The following is a 24,130-nucleotide window of genomic DNA, read 5'->3' as shown; positions in this document are numbered from 1 at the left end:
ATTAACACTAATATCTAGGTAGGCCTAATTGTCATTTTCTCAATGTAACACGTGCTGTGCTGATCATACTAATTCTACAATTCCTGTAGTTGTGAGATTATATTCATATGTATTAATTCTTTTCTTTTTTTTTTAAGTTAATACTTGTGTACTAGAATGTATTTTCCTGTTTGTGATTATATTATATTTGTGCGTAATGTTGTGAGGGACGACCGACGTAAAACCATAAAAGAGATAGCAGCAGAGGTCGGTATATCAGTCGGAAGTGTACACAATGTTCTTCACAAGCATCTCAACATGCATTACGTGTCTCAGAAGTTAGTTCCGAAAATGTTGTCGGCAGAACAGAAAGAAACAAGAATGACTCTTGCTGGGGACATGATCAGTATGGCTGATGAAGATGGTGATTTCTTAAACAAAATTATTGCTGGTGATGAAACTTGGTGCTACTTGTACGACCCAGTCCCTAAACGAGTCATCTGAGTGGAAATCGAAAACATCTCCTCGGAAGCAAAAATTACCTAGGGACACTTCCAAAGGCAAAGTTATGTTGGAAGTTTTCTTCGACTCTCAGGGTCTCATCCACCATGAGTTCATTCCAGAAGGTCGTACTGTAACGAAAGAATTGTACGTAGAAATCCTCCGTCGCCTCCGGGACGCAGTGAGAAGGAAACGTCCAGAAAAGTGGGTAGAAAACAACTGGTTCCTTATGCATGACAATGCACCTGCTCATCGCGCAATTATTGTTAAGAATTTTCTTGCCAGGCACAACATAACTGCTTTGGATCATCCACCATACTCTCCTGATCTCTCACCACCTGATTCCTTTCTGTTTCCCCGTCTGAAAAGTCATCTGAAAGGACGGAGATTCAATGCTGAAGAGGTTATCGCAAACGCGACAAGAGCACTAAGACGGGTTTCACAAAATGGCTTCCAGGCCTGCTTCCAGGAACTCTACACGCGTTGGCAATAGTGTGTTGTTGCGGAAGGCAACTATTTTGAAGGGAATGCTGTAGAATAGTGTTTAAGGTACGTTGTTTCTATGATACTAGCAAATTCCGGGAACTTTTTGAAGCTAGTAGTATATTATATATATATTTTTTTTTATTATTATTAAGAGGGAAGTATTATATGATATTCTTATTGAATTTGGTATTCCCAAGAAACTAGTTCGATTAATTAAAATGTGTCTCAGTGAAACATACAGCAGAGTCCGTATAGGTCAGTTTCTATCTGATGCTTTTCCAATTCACTGCGGGCTAAAGCAGGGACATGCACTATCACCTTTACTTTTTAACTTCGCTCTAGAATATGCCATTAGGAAAGTTCAGGATAGCAGGCAGGGTTTGGAATTGAACGGGTTACATCAGCTTCTTGTCTATGCGGATGACGTGAATATGTTAGGAGAAAATACACAAACGATTAGGGAAAACACGGAAATTTTACTTGAAGCAAGTAGAGCGATCGGTTTGGAAGTAAATCCCGAAAAGACAAAGTATATGATTATGTCTCGTGACCAGAATATTGTACGAAATGGAAATATAAAAATTGGAGATTTATCCTTCGAAGGGGTGGAAAATTTCAAATATCTTGGAGCAACAGTAACAAATATAAATGACACTCGGGAGGAAATTAAACGCAGAATAAATATGGGAAATGCGTGCTATTATTCGGTTGAGAAGCTCTTATCATCCAGTCTGCTGTCCAAAAATCTGAAAGTTAGAATTTATAAAACAGTTATATTACCGGTTGTTCTGTATGGTTGTGAAACTTGGACTCTCACTCTGAGAGAGGAACATAGGTTCAGGGTGTTTGAGAATAAGGTTCTTAGGAACATATTTGGGGCTAAGCGAGATGAAGTTACAGGAGAATGGAGAAAGTTACACAACACAGAACTGCACGCATTGTATTCTTCACCTGACATAATTAGGAACATTAAATCCAGACGTTTGAGATGGGCAGGGCATGTAGCACGTATGGGCGAATCCAGAAATGCATATAGAGTGTTAGTTGGGAGACCGGAGGGAAAAAGACCTTTAGGGAGGCCGAGACGTAGATGGGAGGATAATAGTAAAATGGATTTGAGGGAGGTGGGGTATGATGATACAGACTGGATTAATCTTGCACAGGATAGGGACCGATGGCGGGCTTAGCCTATGTGAGGGCGGCAATGAACCTTCGGGTTCCTTAAAAGCCATTTGTAAGTAAGTAAGTAAGTATTATTATTTTAAAGTTAATACTGATTGTGTATATGTATTCAAACTCTCCTTTTTACTTAATAATTATGTTTATTATTATTTTTAAGCTAATATTTCGGTATGTATTTTTCTGTATGTGATTTGATCCTGGTTGAGTGGAAGAGAAGGCCTGAAGGCCTTAACTCTGCCAGGGAAAATAAAACTATTATTATTAAATAAAACTATTATTATTATTATTATTATTATTATTATTATTATTATTATTATTATTATTATGCTAAGAGCAGTAATATGCCCCGCAGCTTCAAGCCCACTTTTATATCCCAGCATTTGATTCTAGCAGAACAGAGTGCTACTTTTTAAACTGAACGCTACCTACCATCCACTCACAAACTTTACATTGGAATTACTTATTTATTCACAAAACATGGTAACATATTCATTTGGAAAACAATAAAAGGTAGACAAACAACGAAAATCAAAATAAGACCGATGTTTGGAGAACGATTCTTCAAAAATAAATACTAAATCGTCGCAATGTACAGTAGCACAGCTGCAGTAGTAGTAGCAGCTTACTAGAGGTAGCGGAGCGGCGCTGCGCCAGCATTCCGGCGGATGACACTTATTCAAGATGGGAAACCCTCCTGCGTTTTACCACACATCCTTGAAACTGTTAAGGGAGCAGATTATTACTAATCAAGACAAATGTTTCTGATGTTAAATTTTACTACTGATGGATATATTTAATATCTGATATTTTTATACTAAATTAAGTAGGGAAGAAGTGGGTACAGTGAGACAGGGAGAACAGTGAGACATTTTTTATTAGATGGTAAATTTTGATGTTGAAATGTTTGTAACAGTGGAGTTGTATGTTGCATGAGTAAAGTAACAGTATTTTCATACTCGATTTGATTCTAGTTATAAAGGTGAGTGATGAAAAAGTAATTCGTAATTTTTCACTCTAGAAGTAAAATTTTGGCTTGTGTTTAATGAAGGTTATATTGGATATACAAATTAAATAGAAATACGAATGTTTTGTTACTTAATACTATGGTATTTGACGTTATGTTTTGCAAAGTTTCGTCTTTCTTGTTTTGATTTTGAAGTGATGGTTCCATTTTTAAACGAACTATGCGTAAAGGGAACAGTGAGACATGCCATTGAAGGGTACACTGAGACGTCTCACTGTTCCCATTTACCAATAATTTGCAAAAATAAACTGTAATTATATTACATTTACCGGTAACTAACATTAAAAATGAACATACCAGTAACCAATTTAGGAACTATAGCTTAAAATAATGGACACATTACATTTTAATGGTTTCTTAAATAAAAAAATTATTCACAAAATTAAAAAAAATATTAAAAAATAATAAAGAATTAAATTAAATTCTTATAATTGTAAGCTTTGTTGTCACCAAAAATTCATTTTATTTTTTAGCAAAAATTTTGGAAAATCATGGAAAATTCACTTTTCCAAATGTTCCAGATGTTTCAATGGTTTCGAAGTCAGATATCAAAAATGATTCTAAATAAGTCTACAGAACATGGCAAGATAAAGAGACAGCAAGCTTTCTTTTCTTTTGAAATAAATGTAAATCATTTCAATGTCCCTTAATAGACATCGTGGTGTCTCACTGTACCCTCCTGAATGGGAACAGTGAGACATTTGCATTTTTTTGACAAACACGCATTGTATATTATGTCCTTTATCTATTAACATTTCTGTTTATATATTATTGTACTCCATGTTTTAATGTATATTTCTGTTGCACTTGATTTTAAAAATACTTGAAATTTCACTTGCATACATATGTCTTAATATTTTTTGTCTCACTGTACCCACTACTCCCCTACATAAAACATTAAAGGCCTACAAATCTGGAACATCCGTATGAGCAAAGGTCGTGTTCGAGAGTAGTTCATCTAATACAAGAAACAAAAAGTTAAGGTGAAGCACTACTGAAAACTGTGGAATTTTGACAAATATTTTTTTTGCACTAAAAAATGTACGGTTTCATGAAAATTTTATCTCAATATCTTAATTATAAGGATACTTTCATATAATTGGTAGACGTTGTGTTAATGTACAAGTTATGTTTAAAAAAACCCTAAATGTAATTATCTCAAAAAAAATCTACGTTTTCAACGACAAGTATTCATTTTATTTATCAGTGGTTAAAGCTTCAGTGATCAAACTTGGCATACTTAATCATTAATATCTCTGTTGTGAAATGCAGCATTTGATTGGCTGTATTCAGCATAGTTTTATTGCTAGATAATTATACGTAAAGCAGTATTATTCTTTTATTATTGTTTGAACATTGAAGAAATTATACATATATTTTTTTACAAATGAAAAAATTAAAGTAGGAGATTACTAACGCTGTATTGCACAATATGCAGTGCTATCTTTAAGAAAAAAATAGATTTAAATAAAATAATATATATTATTTAGAAATAGGATTTTCACTAAGAAAATTAAAAAGCAAAAACAAAATAATTTTAATTTTTTAACAGTGTTTACGAGAAAAGACTCAAATTTACAATGTTTAATTATGATATTGATATAGGCCTACATATTCGGTAAAAATTTCAACTCTATAAGTAAAAAATTGTGGAATTTAGAATTTTCAGTAGCGCATCACCTTAAGACATAGAAATATTATATTAAAAATAACATATATGAATGAAAACATAGAAAATGTTATACACTGAATCGATTTAAATATTATTTAGGACTATAAGCAGATGTTTAATTTTTATAATAAACTTAATAACAAAAATTGTTGGCAACTCAAAGAGCATTTTCAATATGTAGTTATATAATCTAGGGCCTAGATTAATACTGTGTTTTAAAACTGCTACAGTAAAAAATGTTTGCTTTCTTAAGGGTAAATTAACGTTCCATCTGGTGGTGTATATAATCTTGACAATTTTTGTGATAAGACTTCGAGAATGTATATTTGTTCAATCTTACAGATGTTAAATTCAGAAAAGATGATTTTAGAAGGGTAATCAACAGGTCTTTAAAGCAGATTTTGATTATTCTGATATAGGACCTACTGTATTCTACTCGTATTTCAATACTAGTACACAGTAATTATAGTAATTTTCTTCAAGGAAAATTCTCCGAGAGCCGGGAATCGAACCCGGGACCTCCAGATCTGGACGCCAGTGTGTAGATTTTGTTCGAAAAACTCGAGGCAAATTAAATTGAGAGTGGAGAGAGACAAATTGTGTGAAAAACCACAACGTATGAAGTCCATCTTGAACTTCTATTACCACTGTACCACGAGTGACGTCAAGAGTCATCTTTAATACTAGCCGGCCCGGATGGCTCAAGCGGTAGGGGCACGGCATGTCTCTATCGCTTGGTCCGAAGGGTTGTGGGTTCGAGTCCCGCCTCGGGCATGGGTGTTGTGTTTGTATTAGTGTAAGTAAAACAAAGGAAACAAACGAAAAAGTAAACAGAAAACAAAGATAACTTTGGTAAACGGCCTCTGGCCGGTCTAAAATTTATAAGAAAAAAGAAAAAAAAAATGTCTCTATATCAGTGGTCGTCAGCACTCGCTGAAACGGGTAAAGGGTAAGAAGTGTATCGGAATATGCACTGTCGTGCAGAAGGGAGGAAGAAAGCATACCCGCCAGCAGCCACGAGTGCACTCCAGTGCATCTCTTATCCGCGGGTAAGAGACGCTAGTCCGAGGGTGCACTGTGCTGATGACCGCTGCTCTATATTGTAGCTCGAATATAGATATTGCACGTCAAAACAACAAATATGACAGAACGACAGTTGTACGGTGAGTGAAAGTATTCGGATGTAGGAGTTCCGAAGAGTAAAAATTAAGTAAAACATGGGGGATAAAATATCCCCCAGATGTAAAAGGTCTGGATGGTAACATGTATACTTGATAAATACTCCAAGAGCGGCACGTAACGTCAGAAGTAGTAGTAGTAATATAACAAGCAGTTAAAGTACTACAAGTACAACTTATATATTATATTCATCTGCAGATATTGAAAGTTTCGGGCCGTTCCGACTGTTTTATCAATTTTAATCAACATATAATTAAAAAAAAAAAGCGGTCATCTTCTTAATATGTGTCTAGCACTGAGCTATATTACAGCTTAAGAGAAAGCACTAAAGTTCCGGCGCGAGGGATCTGATGGAAAACACTTCCGCTTGTATTATCCTCCAACTTGCACCACATAAACAAACGTTTTAAAATTGTACAGTGGCTAGCACAACGCAATTCTGCAACAAGTGGTCTAGGGTCACGTTAAATATACAAATGGGCTCACCACTGGCTGGATAGTTTTACATGTCGCCGGAACTGGTTGAAAACTACGCAACGCATTCCACATCAAAGTTTAATTGATGTCATTTAAGGTTTGTATTTCATAAGAAGTATATGGACTACAGTTACATTACAAACAAGATTGTTCCTGAGATCCGAACAGACAATTTTAACAAGTTAAATAATACTTACTTACAAATGGCTTTTAAGGAACCCGAAGGTTCATTGCCGCCCTCACATAAGCCCGCCATCGGTCCCTATCCTGTGCAAGATTAATACAGTCTCTATCATCATACCCCACCTCCCTCAAATCCATTTTAATATTATCCTCCCATCTACGTCTCGGCCTCCCTAAAGGTCTTTTTCCCTCCGGTCTCCCAACTAACACTCTATATGCATTTCTGGATTCGCCCATACGTGCTACATGCCCTGCCCATCTCAAACGTCTCGATTTTAAGTTCCTAATTATGTCAGGTGAAGAATACAATGCGTGCAGTTCTGCGTTGTGTAACTTTCTCCATTCTCCTGTAACTTCATCCCGCTTAGCCCCAAATATTTTCCTAAGCACCTTATTCTCAAACACCCTTAACCTATGTTCCTCTCTCAGAGTGAGAGTCCAAGTTTCACAACCATACAGAAGAACCAGTAATATAACTGTTTTATAAATTCTAACTTTCAGATTTTTGGACAGCAGACTGGATGATAAGAGCTTCTCAACCGAATAATAACACGCATTTCCCATATTTATTCTGCGTTTAATTTCCTCCCGAGTGTCATTTATATTTGAACAAGTTAAATAATAATAATAATAATAATAATAATAATAATAATAATAATAATTATTATTATTATTATTATTATTATTATTATTATTATTATATTAAAACTTCGGGAAATTTCAACATGAAAATTTGAATTGATAAATCTAAATTAGGTAATTTTGTTTAGGAAACGAAGCAGTCCGTAGCAAAATTTGCATTAATAAATATTATTGGAGCAAGCACAAGAATTTAATTATCTTAGATACTAAATCACATATGAAGAAGGAAAAAACCTCAATGAAAAGATTAAGAAATTTAACAGTTCTAAATTATTTAAAATATGAGTCACGTTTTCGATGTTTCTTTGTTCTATCTGACATTAGCATTTTACGACAACGACGACGATGACAGCCTCCATAATATCTGGTGACTACAGATGTTGCACTATATCTCTGCAGGTGAGTGGCCGTTAAAATTCAAGTGGCTTATCTTGGTCGCGGGCGTCAGACTATTAAAAAGCATTACAACCTTCTGCTATCTCTCTTCTCCCTCACCGCAAACTGTGACGTTGCACAGAGGCAGAGATATAACAAACATGAAAGTGGTAACTTCGGTGCTGGGGATTTCTCTCCTTTAAGTCCTGTATTCTGGGAGTTGTACACGAAATTAATCAACTATGGTGTCAATGACGCGCGAGCACGCACACACACATTCACACACTCACACTCTTACCCTCCAACTCTCTCCCTCTCTCTCACCCTCAAAAGCAAAGCGACGCAATGTGGCGTTGACTTGTTGGACAATCTGATACCTTTTTAAGTCGCAAAGAAAGAGCTGTACAAGATGGACAAAATGTGACAGAAAAGGAGAAAAGCCAAGTGTGTAGTATTAATACTTCTTACTTACCCTCGTGTTTCAAGGATCACAGCATATCAGCAGCTGCAGTCGCCGTTAAGAGTACGATGCTCTGCTTTCTGTAACACACGCAGGGGATCCACGTCATTCATTATAAGGGGAAAATCAATTCCTTGTTTCTTGCAACACGCAGCTTGAAATAGCGACCCACTTTTACTTATTCTATTAATAATTCGTTACCCTCAGTCTGACATGATTTGTGTAGAATAAAATACGAAACTCGGCAATTTATATACTACTATCCATAATCCAAAATTGACACCATAATATTACTTTAATAGCAGAAAATGGGTTACGCTATTTGGTGTGGATTCGTCACGAAGACTCTTCGTTTTCCAGCCTATCGTTATCTCTAAATTAAACGAAATGAAATTGTATGTTCGCCGTAGCAAAACGCAATATTTAAAAATATTAACATGCTTTATGCATGTCTGCTGCATTTTTCATACCGAACATTCATCACGGTTCAAAATTGTACTGTCAATCCATTTCGTTTATTTCCTGGAAACAACAAAAAAAAATAATAATATGATTGGAGACCATCTCTGTGGTATAGGGGTCAGCATGGTGGTCCTTTACGCAGAGGGCCCGGGTTCGATTCCCGGTCGGGTTGAATTTCCTGGTTGAGGTTTTTCAGGGTTTTCCCTTAAATGTAAGGCAAATGCCAGGAAATTTGGGCCACAACATCCCTGAATATCACAGGTCTCATTCATCACCGAAATCATATTCATAACAAATCTATAACACATATACAGTCGCCATCTAGATCACAACAACAGAACCAGTCTCAACAATAGTACAATGTTTCGGATTTCACGCAAAAGATTAACTCGCGATATGACCAAAGATGTTAAAGCGAGTATAAATAACAGCGAGAAAAAAATTATTGGAGGCTTTCACGGTGATTAACGTAGTGCGAGAATTGTTTGCAATGTGTCATAAATGCAGAAACACCCAACGTTTCGGAGCCGTGCGTCGGCACAAACAGGGGCTACAGGAAAGGGGAACCTATCTGCTGTATCCGTTACAAAAACTTCTCCAGGACTGGACGAATTGAGATGGTTTCACACGTTCAATTTTATAAAGATTCTGAACCAACACTAGTCAGTCACAAACAGCCGGTATCCATAGTTATGTGTTCGGAATGACGCAAAAACTCTGACATATAAAAGGCAAGAGAGATAAACCCACGCCGTATGAAAAAGATATAGCCTAATACCTACTTTCCTGCAGGTAGGTCTATGTCTTCTGAACAATGTTGAAGAAAAACAGTAATCATTTCCAACGTAAGAAAAGAACTGAATTATTACGAAACGACGTTTTTTGCAGGTTTCTTTCATTTTCACTAAACTGTGCTTGGCATTAGAAAGGATCGCAATGTAACCTTCCCAAAAAGGCTAGATTTTCTTGGGCATTGCTGCTGTGAGACACCGTGCACTCTGACTATGAAATCACTCACTACTGGTCTGTCACTTTCACCACAGTTCAGCTGTAGTGTAACTCCTGACGCACATGGCATCATTCAAATTTCGTTTCCAGAGATCGGAAACAATCCTGTACTCTATTTACTCTATTCTGTAGTTTCGCAGTTGGCAACAATGATAGCATCATTGCAAACATGCAGTACTCACTTCGAGAGCAAACGTACTGGATGACAAATTTCCTCGTTAAAATGCAAAGAGCATCGAAAAGAATTCGGTGTATGCTCGCCAATCAACTATTTTGTCGATAGTGAAGAAGCTGGAGATTAGGCCTACTGGCTCGCTTCTTAGCGAGAGTGGAGAACATGAATTATAATACCTGCAATGCCTCAAGCTTGTATGAATCATGGATAAATATATAATAGGATGCGAAACTGCGGTCAGCACCATCTGACGGAAGGGGGTTCAAATAAGATGACCAGCGCCCGACGTCGTGGGTGGTGAACATAAGAACTACGTGTTGGGTAGATTACCCAGAGTTCTCTATTTATCCGTTCGCTCGAGACGAACAGACGATGCTCGATGGCAGCTAGAAACTTGCTAATGAGTGGACATAAAGTTATACTAAGTGTGTGTATAAGCAGTGTATGTTAAACAGTGATGTTTATGGACGTTGTAAAAATAGTGTTGTTGAATGTATTGTAAAGTAGTAGTAATATAATAAATTGAACTATCTAATTAGTTTTTGCGGACTTTTCCATTGCGCTGTACGCTGAATACCCAAAGAATACAATCCCAATTATCTAACTTTTTGCTTTATTTTCTGTCTCTGTTTGGTTATATTTTAATTGGGTAATGTAAAATAGATAGTCTCTTTTATCTTCCTGTTGGCTCCGGTAAAGAATTTTCAGTGGTAGATGGCGTGAGAAATAAAAATGTAAATGTTTTATTTTAAATTGGATTAGTTGTCAATATCGATGAGTGTGGGAGGGAAGGAATATTTTCTGCATAGTTTAACATTTTCGTCACCAGGTGCGCTGCTAAATGCATGGATAATTAGTTTTTGTTTTCGCTACTTGATGCGCTGCTGGATACAATAAGTTCTCCACCGTCCAACAGATGGTAGCAAGATCAGTTTCTACATTAGCGCCTCTAGCATGTGTCACGGAAAACTCAGTAAGTTTCGCATCCTATTATATAATGGTATGGACGATGTTTGAGAACGTTTACAGAACTCACCAAAGAAATCGTTACGCCGATTAAGCCAGGAGACAGGCTACTCATATGGCACATGTCAGACAGCAGCAAAGAAATCTCGTTTACGAGCATACAGAGAGCATGCAGAGCCAGGGATTGAAGGAACCAGATTTGCAAAAGCGAGAGCGTCAGCCTATTGCCACAGTCTATTATATACAGTCGCGAAGCTCAATATCTAGTAAAAATGCAAACATGGGTAGTTGCCCACCACTAGGATCGCTATTATCGCCTCATCATCGCAGATCTCTCTCCTAGCAGATGACAAAATATGTTACACTTTCGTTGTGTTCTTTTGGAAAAATTAACACCTTCCTTCCATTATTGAAATATTAAATGCATAAAGTTAATTTATTATTTTAATGAAGTATATTAAATTCCACCATAAACTCGAAGATACCTGCAAGAAATAAGTTAATATAATTTTTGTTTGTGTAAAACGAACTGAAATTTACTATAATAGCTTCACTCATTCAAGATTATAGCGATAATTAACTATGAAACCAATAAATATTAATTTGCATTTCTCTTTACAACAATAATAATGGAAATATGAATTAATGGAGTAACTTACGTGTACCGGTACTTGTAGTGTAGGCTTACGTAGTTAACAAAGTGGGATGAGGTTAAGCAATAATAATCCCACCAGAATTGGAAATAAAACGTGATCAATAAATGTTATTATAACAGACTTTTTCTACGTCTCTAGTAAAGCAACAAATAAAAATAACAACAAAATTAACAGCTATAATTAAAAACATATCCTTTGAAGAAAAAAGTAGGCCTAAGCAATAATAATCCCACCAGCATTGAAAATAAAACGTGATCAATAAATTTCATTAAAACAAACTTAATTTTTCTACGTCTTTAGTAAAATAACACATAAAAATAATAACAAAATGAATAGCTACAATTAAAAATATATCCTCTGAAAAAAAAAGTAGACCTAACCTTTATTTCTCTGGAAATTTAGAAGCCTAAGTGACAGAACTTTAACCGGCATCTAATGTCCTTTCGGTTAGATTGAAACATTTCATTGTGAAATTTAAGAATATAATGTATTCTAACAGTCACAAAGAACTTCAAATTAAGTTTTGTTTCTGCATAGCATTCTTGTGGAAACCCAGGAATCTTTCTGAATCTTTCGGAAATCGGAAAAAGGATAACTCTGGCCTCTTTCTCTTACTGTTGCTACAATTTATAGCCCTAAAAACGTCTCCTCCTTGTCCCATATTATTATTCCAATTATTATATTTTAGCCATTAACATTTTCATTATAACCAATAACGAACATTTCACAAGCATCAATGTGAAATACGCAACGAGCTAGCACTCGATAGAAATACGACACAGTCCAAAGTCGACCATGGACAGTCTATTGTTTATAGTTGCTAACCGCTTGGAGCGCTTTATCACGAGATTTGCAAAAAAACACCTCAAGCTTCGCGACTGTATATAGTAGACTGTGCTATTGCTAAAACACGCTGTGTGTGTACTGCATGTTACGGCGAACTAATTACTACATACGTTCTGCAATAAGAGCCAATATCAATATCAACAATCATGACAGGGGTACCAATATAAATTCTCCCAGAGCCACAGAGATCATAATATTCAATTTCAAGTTTATACCAACTCCCAAAGAGAAATTATAATTGATTAAAATGGGAAAGGTTCATATGGATCACCCTGTAAAACACGTTATATTATACACCACTGGTTACAGGAAAAAACTCTGACAGTGCAGTTAAAAGTATGCAGAAATGCACGACTGATGGATGTTTGCAAATGAAATGAAATTACCTATGTGAAGAAAATGGAGGTCAAATTTCGAGCAAATCATCAACTTCATGTTATAATTGCCGGGACATTGTACGCTGGGAACAGTCCATAAATATTGAATATGAACAAAATACGTCCATTAGTGTAGGCGCTATCGCCGTGAAGGTTGGGGGGGGGGGGCGACAGACGACATGTCTGGCGGAACGATTTTTTGGAATGAGGGCTGCTGAAAAAATAATTTCCGTTAACATCTGGAAGCTGATTGCATCACAATACTGTATCTACTTTTCGAATAATGAGAAATAAAAGCTACCAGGTAAAACAATCCCAACGAAATTGTCCAGCTCTTGTTTTGCAATTGGCGTGAAACCTGTCAAGTAAAATGGTGAAATACAGCAGTTGTGCCAACTCAATCTACGTTAATTTATATTAATTATATTCTTTCATATGTTGTAAATGCTCTTAAAACATATCGGATTTGATTACAAGCGAATTACAGCGGAGTATGAGAAACGCAGAATTTCTCGGTAAGGGTTTGATTACACGATAAGAGTGAGAGTTGAGATTGGTGACTGAGGGGAGAAGATGTGGGCTGGAATTAGTCTTGCTCATCTGGTGCACCACTGCAGTAGAATACCTACTATGTAATTCCCCTCTGCTTGCTTAGACGATACACCTCAGTTGAAACAACAAAAGTGTTCTTACAGAGCCAATGTTTTGTCAGAGAATGTAAGTAAACATACTGTATTAGGCGCTAGATCTAGCGGTTTTGAGAGGGTGTCTAACGACAAAAATTACGAAACAGCGACCAACGACTTTTCTGGAGTTTTTATTAATCATTTGGCGACAAAGTTAGTGATTTTTACGATTTGTCATTTCACCTGTTTTTAATAAATGTATTTGGAAACATCTATATATAGCCTATAATTTGAACTAGTAATGGAAATTACGGGAAAACGGCTGAACAGATTTTAATAAATGGCCCTCATTTTGAAGCTTGGAACTCAAAGTTTTTCGGAAAAATAGTAGTTTTCAGTGAAATGTCAATTTTCCTACATAATTTTCCCATTTTACAAAATCCATCTGTCGTCAGATTTGAGAACTAGCTAATTGCATTCAGGAGAAGCGAAGCGAGCATCAAGTCGGCCGTGTTGCATTTCAGAATAAAACAAAACACACACTACAGTAAACAATATTACACGAAGGCCATGATCTGCAAGAATGCTGACATATTTAGAGCTCAAATTAAATTGGTTATTAAAAACTTAACTTACTAAAAATAATTTACAGGTTCGATTTTTTGGTGTGTAATTTTCTGTGTACAGCTGTGTATTGGATATTAAAAACTACAAAACTTGAGGTGGTTTGATGATATTATTACTATTAGAAATGAAATATTAATGCCGTGATGTGACTATTTTTCATTAATTATACATATTAATGCTATATTGATGGTATGAAAGTGAAACGTTTTGGGGTTATATAAGTACATATAGAGGATAACTTAAATTAGATTTTGACTTCTATATTTTACTGAGTGGCGGCTATATAGTATATATAGTATATGTTACTGAAAGCTATAAAACTTACGTAAGCTAATATTATTAAAAATCAAATATTTTTATAGTTATTAATCAAGTGGGGTTGGGTCTTTTTCATATATTTAATGGCGGTGTGGTGTAGATATTTATATGCGTGGTTCTCTTCTGTATTGGCTCGAGAGAGAGTATCTTTCATTATTATGGAAGCAAATAACTTTCAGAATATCTGGTATTCTTCATTGAAAATAAATCTGAAAAATGTTTATTTGAACGTCTAATGAACTTAGTTTGCAGCATTTGTTGTACAAGCCACTAGTTAATTTTATATTTTGAAATTTTTTGTATTATTACAGAGAAAATATTTTCCTTGGTATATTTTCAAAACTTTATAAGAACAACTCTGCATGACGAATCATGACGTCTTGTGTAATCCCCTGCATTATCTTCCTTCTGACGAATTCTTGGCGTTATTAAATGGTGTAGTATTTCATTATTTCGAAAAAGAAAAAAAAAAGAGTTACAAATACCAAATTTCCTAAAAGTGTTCTGCGGAAGACTGAAAATATTGAATACCACTTCCGGGCTATATGAATCCTTGCCTTCGACGTCAGTAGTTACGGTAGTAGTGGAGGATATTAATGATTTATATCTCTAAAAGTTACAATACATTTTTGCTACTGTTAATCTTACATGTTTCTTTAGATAGCCTTTTCTTTTTACTTGTAAATTGAATTTAGCGACTTTTTAGCGATATCTGATATCTTATTTGGCGACTTTGAAGTGACAACTGTTGGCAACACTGATTAGGTATCATGGTATGGTGTGATATGGTATCAAACACACGCACTCAGACCACTGGTATAGGTGGTGCTTGCTATCTCCAAATTTTGACGTGAGCGAGAAATGTCCTACAGATTTTGTCTGCAACCCTCTATCAAGTACAAAGTTCTTTTAAGTGTCTTAAAAGCCATATGTAAGTAAGTAAGCCCTGTTCCTCTTACAACTACAGAATCATACTCAAATTGACAGAATCCGTTGCACCCCTTCATTGTATAAAATTACGAATGATCCTGTACGTTTCGATATTCAACTGACAATGAGAAAGGAATTTTTACTTTCATGTATTTTCATTTTGTGCTCTTTTCATGTTATAATCTGATGTTGATAAAGGTAGCTCTTCTTCATGGACTGTCTATGACAATGCCCAGTTTATTTGACAAGGTAGCTTTGTCTACTCTCTGCTATATATATATATATATATATATATGTATTAATATTGAAATATAGAGTCTGTAATACTAGTTTTCTACTGTGAATTTAGATTTAATCATAATCGAACCAACTTTCTTGTTCACTCATAAGTCTGGCTATGCTTCCGAGTGTCTGATGTTCAACATCTACAATCGAATAATACAGTATGCTGCGCCAGCAAACCTTACGTCCACTGTAACATGCCTACGTGAGCACACAGTTCGAATGGTTGTAAGAAACAAGTGGCAAAGTTCTGAATCAAATTCAGGTATACAAGTTAAACTTTAATTATGGCCGTAGGCCAGTGACCTCAGTTTTATATATAAGAAGCAGGTTCGAGCAGGAGACGCATTTTATTTAATGAAGCCTTCAAGGTTACACAGCGTCAAATTTGAATGTGGGCGATAGACAACCGAAAACTGTTGTCTGGCGTCATCGAACAGTAACAAGATCCTTTTACGTGCCGTAATCTATGGACATAGCCCTCCCACATTTCTCCCCTCCTGGAGCAAGTCGTGCTAAGGGTTTTATCAGCCTTTAAAATCTATCGTCCTCGGCAGGAACTGAACTCGCGAACCTCGGATCTAACGGATAACACGGTGTCCGTTAAACTAGCGAGAACGATGCCAAGTTCGGTCCTCGATCCATTCTGTACCATCTGTGATGGTTACAATAACAGGTAGGAGGATATCTTGGGTTACTACAATTTCGAGTACAATTTCCCTTCGATCATAGTTGTATTCCTTTCAACATATCGTTTCATTGACCTTGAATTACGTCAGTTCAGAAGAAGTTCGGTTTAAATATTAACAATCTCTTTACCGAAACGGAAAAGTATCTAAAGATAAAATATTAAAGGAAGTCAGACTACTGCTTAATATTGCATAGCTAGTTTTCGATCAAAGAAGGAATAAAATGTCGGGAAAACCAAAGTCCTGAGGTACATAAAAAATAAATGCAATGTCTTCGTTGAAATCATATGGATTTATATAAATCTCCTCTACTTTCCATAGTGACTAAAGTCTTACACCGCAGAGGTCTTGAACAATTAGGAGCTTTACCTCCCTATGCTACAAACACAACATGGCGTGCACTTACTTACAAATGGCTTTTAAGGAACCCGGAGGTTCATTGCCGCCCTCACATAAGCCCGCCATTGGTCCCTATCCTGAGCAAGATTAAACCAGTTTCTACCATCATATCCCACCTCCCTCAAATCCATTTTAATATTATCCTCCCATCTATGTCTCGGCCTCCCCAAAGGTCTTTTTACCTCCGGTCTCCCAACTAACACTCTATATGCATTTCTGGATTCCCCCATACGTGCTACATGCCCTGCCCATCTCAAACGTCTGGATTTAATGTTCCTAATTATGTCAGGTGAAGAATACAATGCGTGCAGTTCTGTGTTGTGTAACTTTCTCCATTCTCCTGTAACTTCATCCCTCTTAGGCCCAAATATTTTTCTAAGAACCTTATTCTCAAACACCCTTAATCTCTGTTGCTCTCTCAAAGTGCGAGTCTAAGTTTCACAACCATACAGAACAATAGGTAATAAAACTGTTTTGTAAATTCTAAATTTCAGATTTTTTGACAGCAGACTAATGACAAAAGCTTCTCAACCGAATAAAACAAGCATTTCCCATATTTATTCTGCGTTTAATTTCCTCCCGAGTGTCATTTATATTTGTTACTGTTGCTCCAAGATATTTGAATTTTTCCATCTCTTCGAAGGATAATTCTCAATTTTTATATTTCCATTTCGTACATTATTTTGGTCACGAAACATAATCATATACTTTGTCTTTTCGGGATTTACTTCCAAACCTATCGCTTTACTTGCTTCAAGTAAAATTCCCGTGTTTTCCCTAATCGTTTGTGGATTTTCTCCTAACATTTTCACGTCATCCGCATAGACAAGAAGCTGATGTACATGGCGTGCACACCAACACATTTATTTTCTTTTCCTTACTTCGCATTCGTGGATGTTAACGACTGGCCATGACACATCCTCTAACGTGAAATGTAATCAATGTACAACGGGCTTTTGAGAAAAAGTTTCAGGAAGGAAACATCCAACATGAGAGGAAATATTGCACAAAACATAAGTTGCAGGAGGTCATGGTCACCCTCTGTATCATACCTTTCACTGCTGAATAAAATAGACTCTTCCATTTCATCCCCCTTAATAATATTATAACTGGGTGATGTGCAGAAACCTCTTCTCTCCACACTACGCAGATGGAGTAATAAAATGTTAGAGGTACTGTAGCCGTTATACATAGAACTAATACCTCCCTCCGCCCTTACACCCGTGAGCATGGAGGCATTTAAGTGCAGAGGGAGATGGAGAATATTATCAAGTGGAGGGTGGTAACTTTAGGGAGCTGACCGGGCGGTGGGTGGGAGGGAGGGAGCAAGGCAATAAATGCCAAACACACAAACCTTTCATCGATTTGCTTCAACGAGAGGTCGGCAATTCTGCCGGTCACCCTCTCCCCTGAGTGGCAACACTCAAATGGAGATTTTTTTTCTCTAAAATTAGATTTTAACCCTCTCGTTACAGTTTCCATTGTAAGCGGGGAAGGATAACATCATGAAAACCTCGTGAAATATTTCGCGTACGATTTCAGCCAGTAAAAGTACGTAGACTACATGAATATGAAGATGCAGTGGTTGGAAACTTCCCTCCAAGACAAAACACCGAGCTCCCTTTTTCTGCGTGTGTTTCTTAAACTGCGTATCAGGACGACCGACCGTCTGCCATTTCAGTTGCTTGATGCACGTACACAAAGAAAACCTCCCGATGTAATCCAATGGGAATCAACAGATGAAATCATTTCCATTGCACTACAATAAAAATACTGAACTCGTTATTACAACTGATGTATTTTCCATTGACGTTTCAAAATATTTTTTAACCCGTAGAAAACAAAAATATGATATCAAAGAACACAATGTTCAATGAAACGCAAATACGAGTAGAGTTCGAGCGGCTCGATGACATGTAGCGAATGTCACCGACTCTACGTTAGAAACTGTTGTACGACCACACGCTGTTGAAAACTGTTAGGAATCATTATCACCATCATTAATAAACGAAAGAAAGACCAACTACTTAGAAAACGGTGAGTTCTTTGATATTCTTCATTGCTATTCACAGAAGCTACAAAGCTTCCACAACCTGAATGCGTATTTGTATGGACCACTGATTCATCGCAAATTAAATAGCAGATCTGGTATAAACAAATTCCAAAGCCGCCGTTGCTATGTACTGCTCTGCAGCGTTGTAGTACAGTCTAGTATATGCAGTCACGAAGCTCAATACGTATGGAATATGCATCCATTGATAGTTGCTAACCACTAGGATCGCTACTATCGCCTCATCACAGACAATGCGAAATAGTACCGGCACAGTCTATTGTTCCTAGTACCCTCACAACTCAAGCTTCGTGACTGTATATACTAGACCAGGTATGTTCATTCTCTGACTCCCGATTACGTTCCGTAATCACGACCTTCGAATGTAGAGCGTGCTGTTCCCCGTTCGAAGCTCGACGGATGGCTGCAGAAGGCAGTTCAAGTACTTAGTAACGTACGAACAGTGCGGGACAATGACACAGTCAAAGCCTTCTGTAAGCAAACGATCATTCCGTACAGTGTGGGAGGAAGACTATTTTTGTTGTACGTTCGGTGAAAATGGAAAGTGATTACTATATTGTAGGGTACTGTCAGGAATACTACTGAGCAACATAAAACTACATTATAGGCTCTGCTACCCTGAAGATGCCGAAGTGACAGAGAAGCTGTTTTCTGTAATATAGCCTATTTTCATATACCAACGTTATTATTATTATTATTATTATTATTATTATTATTATTATTAGATCTATTATTATTGTTATTGTGGTGATTTTATTCAAGCAGAAATAGATATTTTGATAAAATAATTTTTCAGGAGTGCAACGTGCACTACAGCTTCAAGAATTGAAAGCACTTCATGAAAGGCCAAACATTGAAGAGAGTCGAGTAATTCAGAGTCTATGTTTAGGAGCAAGTTAGCCTATGTAGTATGTTGGGAATTAGCTAAGGCACTAAAAACCCTTCACGGATGGTGAACTTGTAAAGAATGTATGGTACTGCAACAGTTCAAATGTGAATTCACAGAACATAGATTTAGTGATTTTAGACATATGGAGAGTGATATTAGTATTTTTGTTAATCTTTTCATAAATTTAGTACAATCCGTGAGAGTGCAGTTCCAGAACGAGTTAATTGATTTACTAAGTAACGTAGAATTCAGAACTAAATGCAGAGAATATGACTTGACAAGCATAGAATTATTAAAAAAATGAACAAAATTAATATTACAAGATGAGCTTATTCGTTGCCACTATGTTAGCTACCTTCGCCTCGACATATGTGTGTGAACAATTATTTTCGAGAATGAAGGTTACTAAATCCAAACATAGGTCCCGATTAACAGATGAGCATCTTTAGCGCATTGCAGTAAATTCGTTGGAAATAGATTCCCGATTACTTGCAGAAAAGAATGCAGATGTTGAATAGACCGCAAAATAGACTATATGGTGGAATATGAAAATGATATTATCCACGATATTATTAGGCCTATATCATAACTATATTAAATATAATAAATAATGTAATAACTGAATATTGCAGTGTATACTCTTTCCTTTTTCAAATTCAGTTTATTATCCGTATTTGAAAGAGTGTAAGAACTATGCTACGGGCGGTGCTGCAATGTACAATGCAATGTAGTTGCGGAGCCCAGTCCGTACAAAGTGTGTGTTATGCAGTGCAGCATCATCCGTGTAATCGGGGCTTTTACAATTTTGAGCATATCTGTACTAGATTGTGGTTGTAGTATGTAAATGTATTACTCGACCGAGGCCAGTAGAGTCCTGCAGTCTGCAGCGCCACTTGTACTGCTCCTGCGTTCGTATAGCGTCATCGCTATAGTTCACATTACGCCCGCGGCTCTACTCGCCTAGGTCGAGTAATACCACAGTCTAGTATATACAGTCACGGACCTCAATACGCAGTAAATATGCATCCATAGATAGTTGCTAACCACTAGGATCGCTAATATCGCTTCGCTACAGACAATGCGAAATAGTACCGGCCAGAGTGCTGCATTGGAGTTAAACCGCTCGCTTGAACTCGGTCGAATGTCGCACTCTCGAGTGAGATAAGATCGATCGTGATACGCTCGTAATAAATAAAAGCACAATACAAGGTCATCTCACCGACATATCTTGTATTATATGCAAGGCGACAGACAAGATACACATGTTTTGCTCACAAGGTAAAAATAAGGCTTTATTTTCTGAGTTTATGACAAACGTTTAATGGAACGTACCAAAACAGTAACATGAAGTTATAAGTAAAATATTATGAAAAACTTCGATATACAGTTATTATTGCTAGTTAATAATTATTCAATATTTGATTTACCACATATATAATACGATAGGTCCATACTGCACAATGTAGAAACGTTTTACAAAATATTATTGATATAGCAGCAGATTAATAACAATGTTAGTACAGAGATAACGTCACAGAAAATATAATAAAACAAATAATCATGCTGCACAACTGTTACAGACGCAAAGACTGATACACTAATTATTAGAGATTATTATTATTACTAGAAAACTTGATATGGTTCTTGTATTATCGTGATTGTGTTCTCCGTTTATAATAATTACATTTACATCCAATAACATCTATCAGATGTGGCAAAAACAAAATCACTCCTGTGTGGGAAAAAAAAAAAAAAAAAAAAAAAAAACATTTACCTACAACATTTATATTACATTTTAAAGCAAGTTTTGTAGTTGTACTATGGAGATGTTAGTTAAACACTGCAAAGTTTTGAAATGATAAACATCTATGATGTTACTACACAGTTCATCACTGTAACAAGAACGAATGTCTAACGCTCGGCTTATACCGTTCGAGGATTTATCGTTCGCAACAATTTTACCCATCATGCATGTGCGCTACCTATCAGATTATGCCATGAACTACTTGGCGCTCGAGCGAAAACGTCCGATGCAGACCTCTGGTACCGGCACAGTCTATTGTTCCTAGCACCCTCACAACTCAAGCTTCGTGACTGTATATACTAGACTGTGGTAATACCATACTTTTTGCCTCACTTTGTAGTAACCATAAATAATGTTCTCTTGTTTTATAAATTGTCAAAGTCTGCTAATTTCTAAACATGGCTTACTGGTCAGGTCATTTCTTCATTGTTTTTATAAGCCTACATGCGGTTCTTATTAGGCAATGTCAAATCCCTATGTTATATACCCAGGAATAGGCCTAAACTTATTTTAATAGTCAAATTTAAATGTGTCACCACGACTTGGCAACACTGTGCGCTGCTTCAGAAGTGACATGCATTAGTTTCGTTCCGATCAAAAATTTGCATCGATGTAGTCTACATCACATTTATGATTGGCTAAGATTTAAATAGTTTCATTTTCCACCCATTCGATTAGAAAATATATGGGGTAATGTAAAATAAGTCTTCTGTCTCCCTCGACGGGCGTGTTTTCTATGAAGTATTAGGAAGCTCGGAATGGTTATGCGCACCAAGAAGCAACCCCTTCCCTACTTCACTGCTCGCCCAGCCATTATAAATTTACTTAATGCTTTCACAGGCTTTGAAATTATTGAAATAGAACTGCATGCAATAATCCTTCCACCCTACTCCTACGCAGCGTCTTCATTCCGCCGTGCGTGCGTGCGCCTGAGATACTGCAGCCCAGCGCTGCATACGCCACTACACGTACCAGTATTCCACATGGTACAGCATTATGCAGCAAGACTCCGTTCGCTAACTGATCAGGTCATCTTATTTTAATCAAGTTTTAATATCGCAACTTTGTAGATGATAAGAGCAATTAATTGTTTATATCTGTTAACTGTATCGGCTGTGGATAACTAATGATATGCACAATTCGACACGAGATCATTAATATTTCTCTGATTAAGAATGGAGAAAGTTACATAACGCAGAACTGCACGCATTGTATTCTTCACCCGACATAATTAGGAACATTAAATCCAGACCTTTGAGATGGGCAGGGCATGTAGCACGTACGGACGAATCCAGAAATGTATATAGAGTGTTAGTTAGTAGGCCAGAGGGAAAAAGACCTTTGAGGAGGTCGATACGTAGAAAAATGTTATGTTTTACTTAACGACGCTCGCAACTGCAGAGGTTATATCACCGTCGCCGGATGTGCCGGAATTTTGTCTCGCAGGAGTTCTTTTACATGCCAGTAAATCTACTGACATGAGGCTGTCGCATTTAAGCACAGTTAAATGCCATCGACCTGGCCCGGGATCGAACCAGCAACCTTGGGCATAGGCCAGCGCTATACCAACTCGCCAACCAGGTCGACCCGAGACGTAGATGGGAGGATAATATTAAAATAGATTTGAGGGAGGTGGGATATGACTGTAGACATTGGATTAATCTTGCTAAGAATAGGGACCGACGGCGGGCTTATGTGAGGGCGGCAATGAACCTCCGGGTTCCTTAAAAGCTGTAAGTAAGTAAGTAAGCTGCTTTAACTCTGTTACAGATTTCAATAGTAACGTAGCATCATCACAAATATCATCAGAAATATACAAAAATAGACCATTACGTAATTCACTTAATGTATTTTAGCGTGTCAGATTGAGTTATCACATTTTTAGACGAAACAGTTACCTGCTCCAATTAAACTTAACGTTAAATACCACAATGTTTTAAGACTTCACTGTTCTATATTTTTGTTACGTTAATTTGATAAACACCATTCATTCATTCATTCATAATGTTCTACCCAAGAACAGGTCTTTCACTGCAAACACAGTATTTTCCAGTCTTTCCTATTTTCTGCCTTCCTCTTTGTCTCCTCATATGATCCATATATCTTAATATCGTCTATCATCTGATATCTTCTTTTGCACCGAACTCTTCTCCCGTTCACCATTTTTTCCAGTGCATCTTTCAGAAGGCAGTTTCTTCTCAACCAATGACCCAAACAATTCCTTTTCTTCTTTCTGATCAGTTTCAGCATCATTCTTTCTTCACCCAATCTTTCAACACAACTTCATTTCTTATTCTGTCTGTCCATTTCACACGCTCTCCATATCCACATTTCACTTCGTCGTAATGTCCATGTTTCTGCCCCACACAATGCTACATTCCACACAAAGCACTTCACTAGTCTCTTCCTTAGTTCTTCCTCCAGAGATCCGCAGAAGATGCTCCTTTTTCTATAAAAAGTTTTCTTTCCTCTTGCTATTCTCCTTTTGACTTCCTGGCAGCAGCTCATGTTACTGCTTATAGTAAACCCTAAGTATTTGAAGCTGTCCACTTGCTCTACTGCCTAATTTAAAATTCGCACGTTTACCTTCTTTACTTTTCTTCCTATGACCACGGCCTTCGTCATGTTGGTATTTATCTTCATTCCATACTGCTCACAGCTGTCATTTAGCTCCAGTAGCATATCCCTTATGGTGGTATCATCTCCTCTTCTGCTAAAAACGCCATATCAGCAAATCTTACACACTTTATTCTTCTTCCTCCTAATATCACTCCTCCCATGTTCTGAAAACAGTTATTCGCTAGACACATACATACATACACACACACGTGTTCTGCCCATGGGT

At 36.7% G+C, this 24,130-nt stretch overlaps 1 protein-coding gene across 2 annotated transcripts in view; it reads right to left on the bottom strand.

Moving 5' to 3' along the window:
- Window positions 1-24,130, bottom strand: part of LOC138697635 (protein bric-a-brac 2-like) — a 519,146-nt gene that overhangs the window by 438,087 nt on the left and 56,929 nt on the right. The window contains exon 4 of one of the 2 annotated variants that reach the window (XM_069823054.1): window positions 8,173-8,240. The exons of the other annotated variant lie outside the window; for it this stretch is intronic. The gene's annotated coding sequence lies outside the window, so the exon portion shown is untranslated. The remainder of the gene's footprint in view (window positions 1-8,172; window positions 8,241-24,130) is intronic. 2 annotated transcript variants of the gene reach the window in all.

Source organism: Periplaneta americana, chromosome 4, assembly GCF_040183065.1.
Source record: "Periplaneta americana isolate PAMFEO1 chromosome 4, P.americana_PAMFEO1_priV1, whole genome shotgun sequence".
NCBI lineage: Eukaryota > Metazoa > Arthropoda > Insecta > Blattodea > Blattidae > Periplaneta > Periplaneta americana.
Note: the sequence above shows the minus strand (reverse complement) of the source record. Positions and strands in the feature narration are given on the sequence as shown.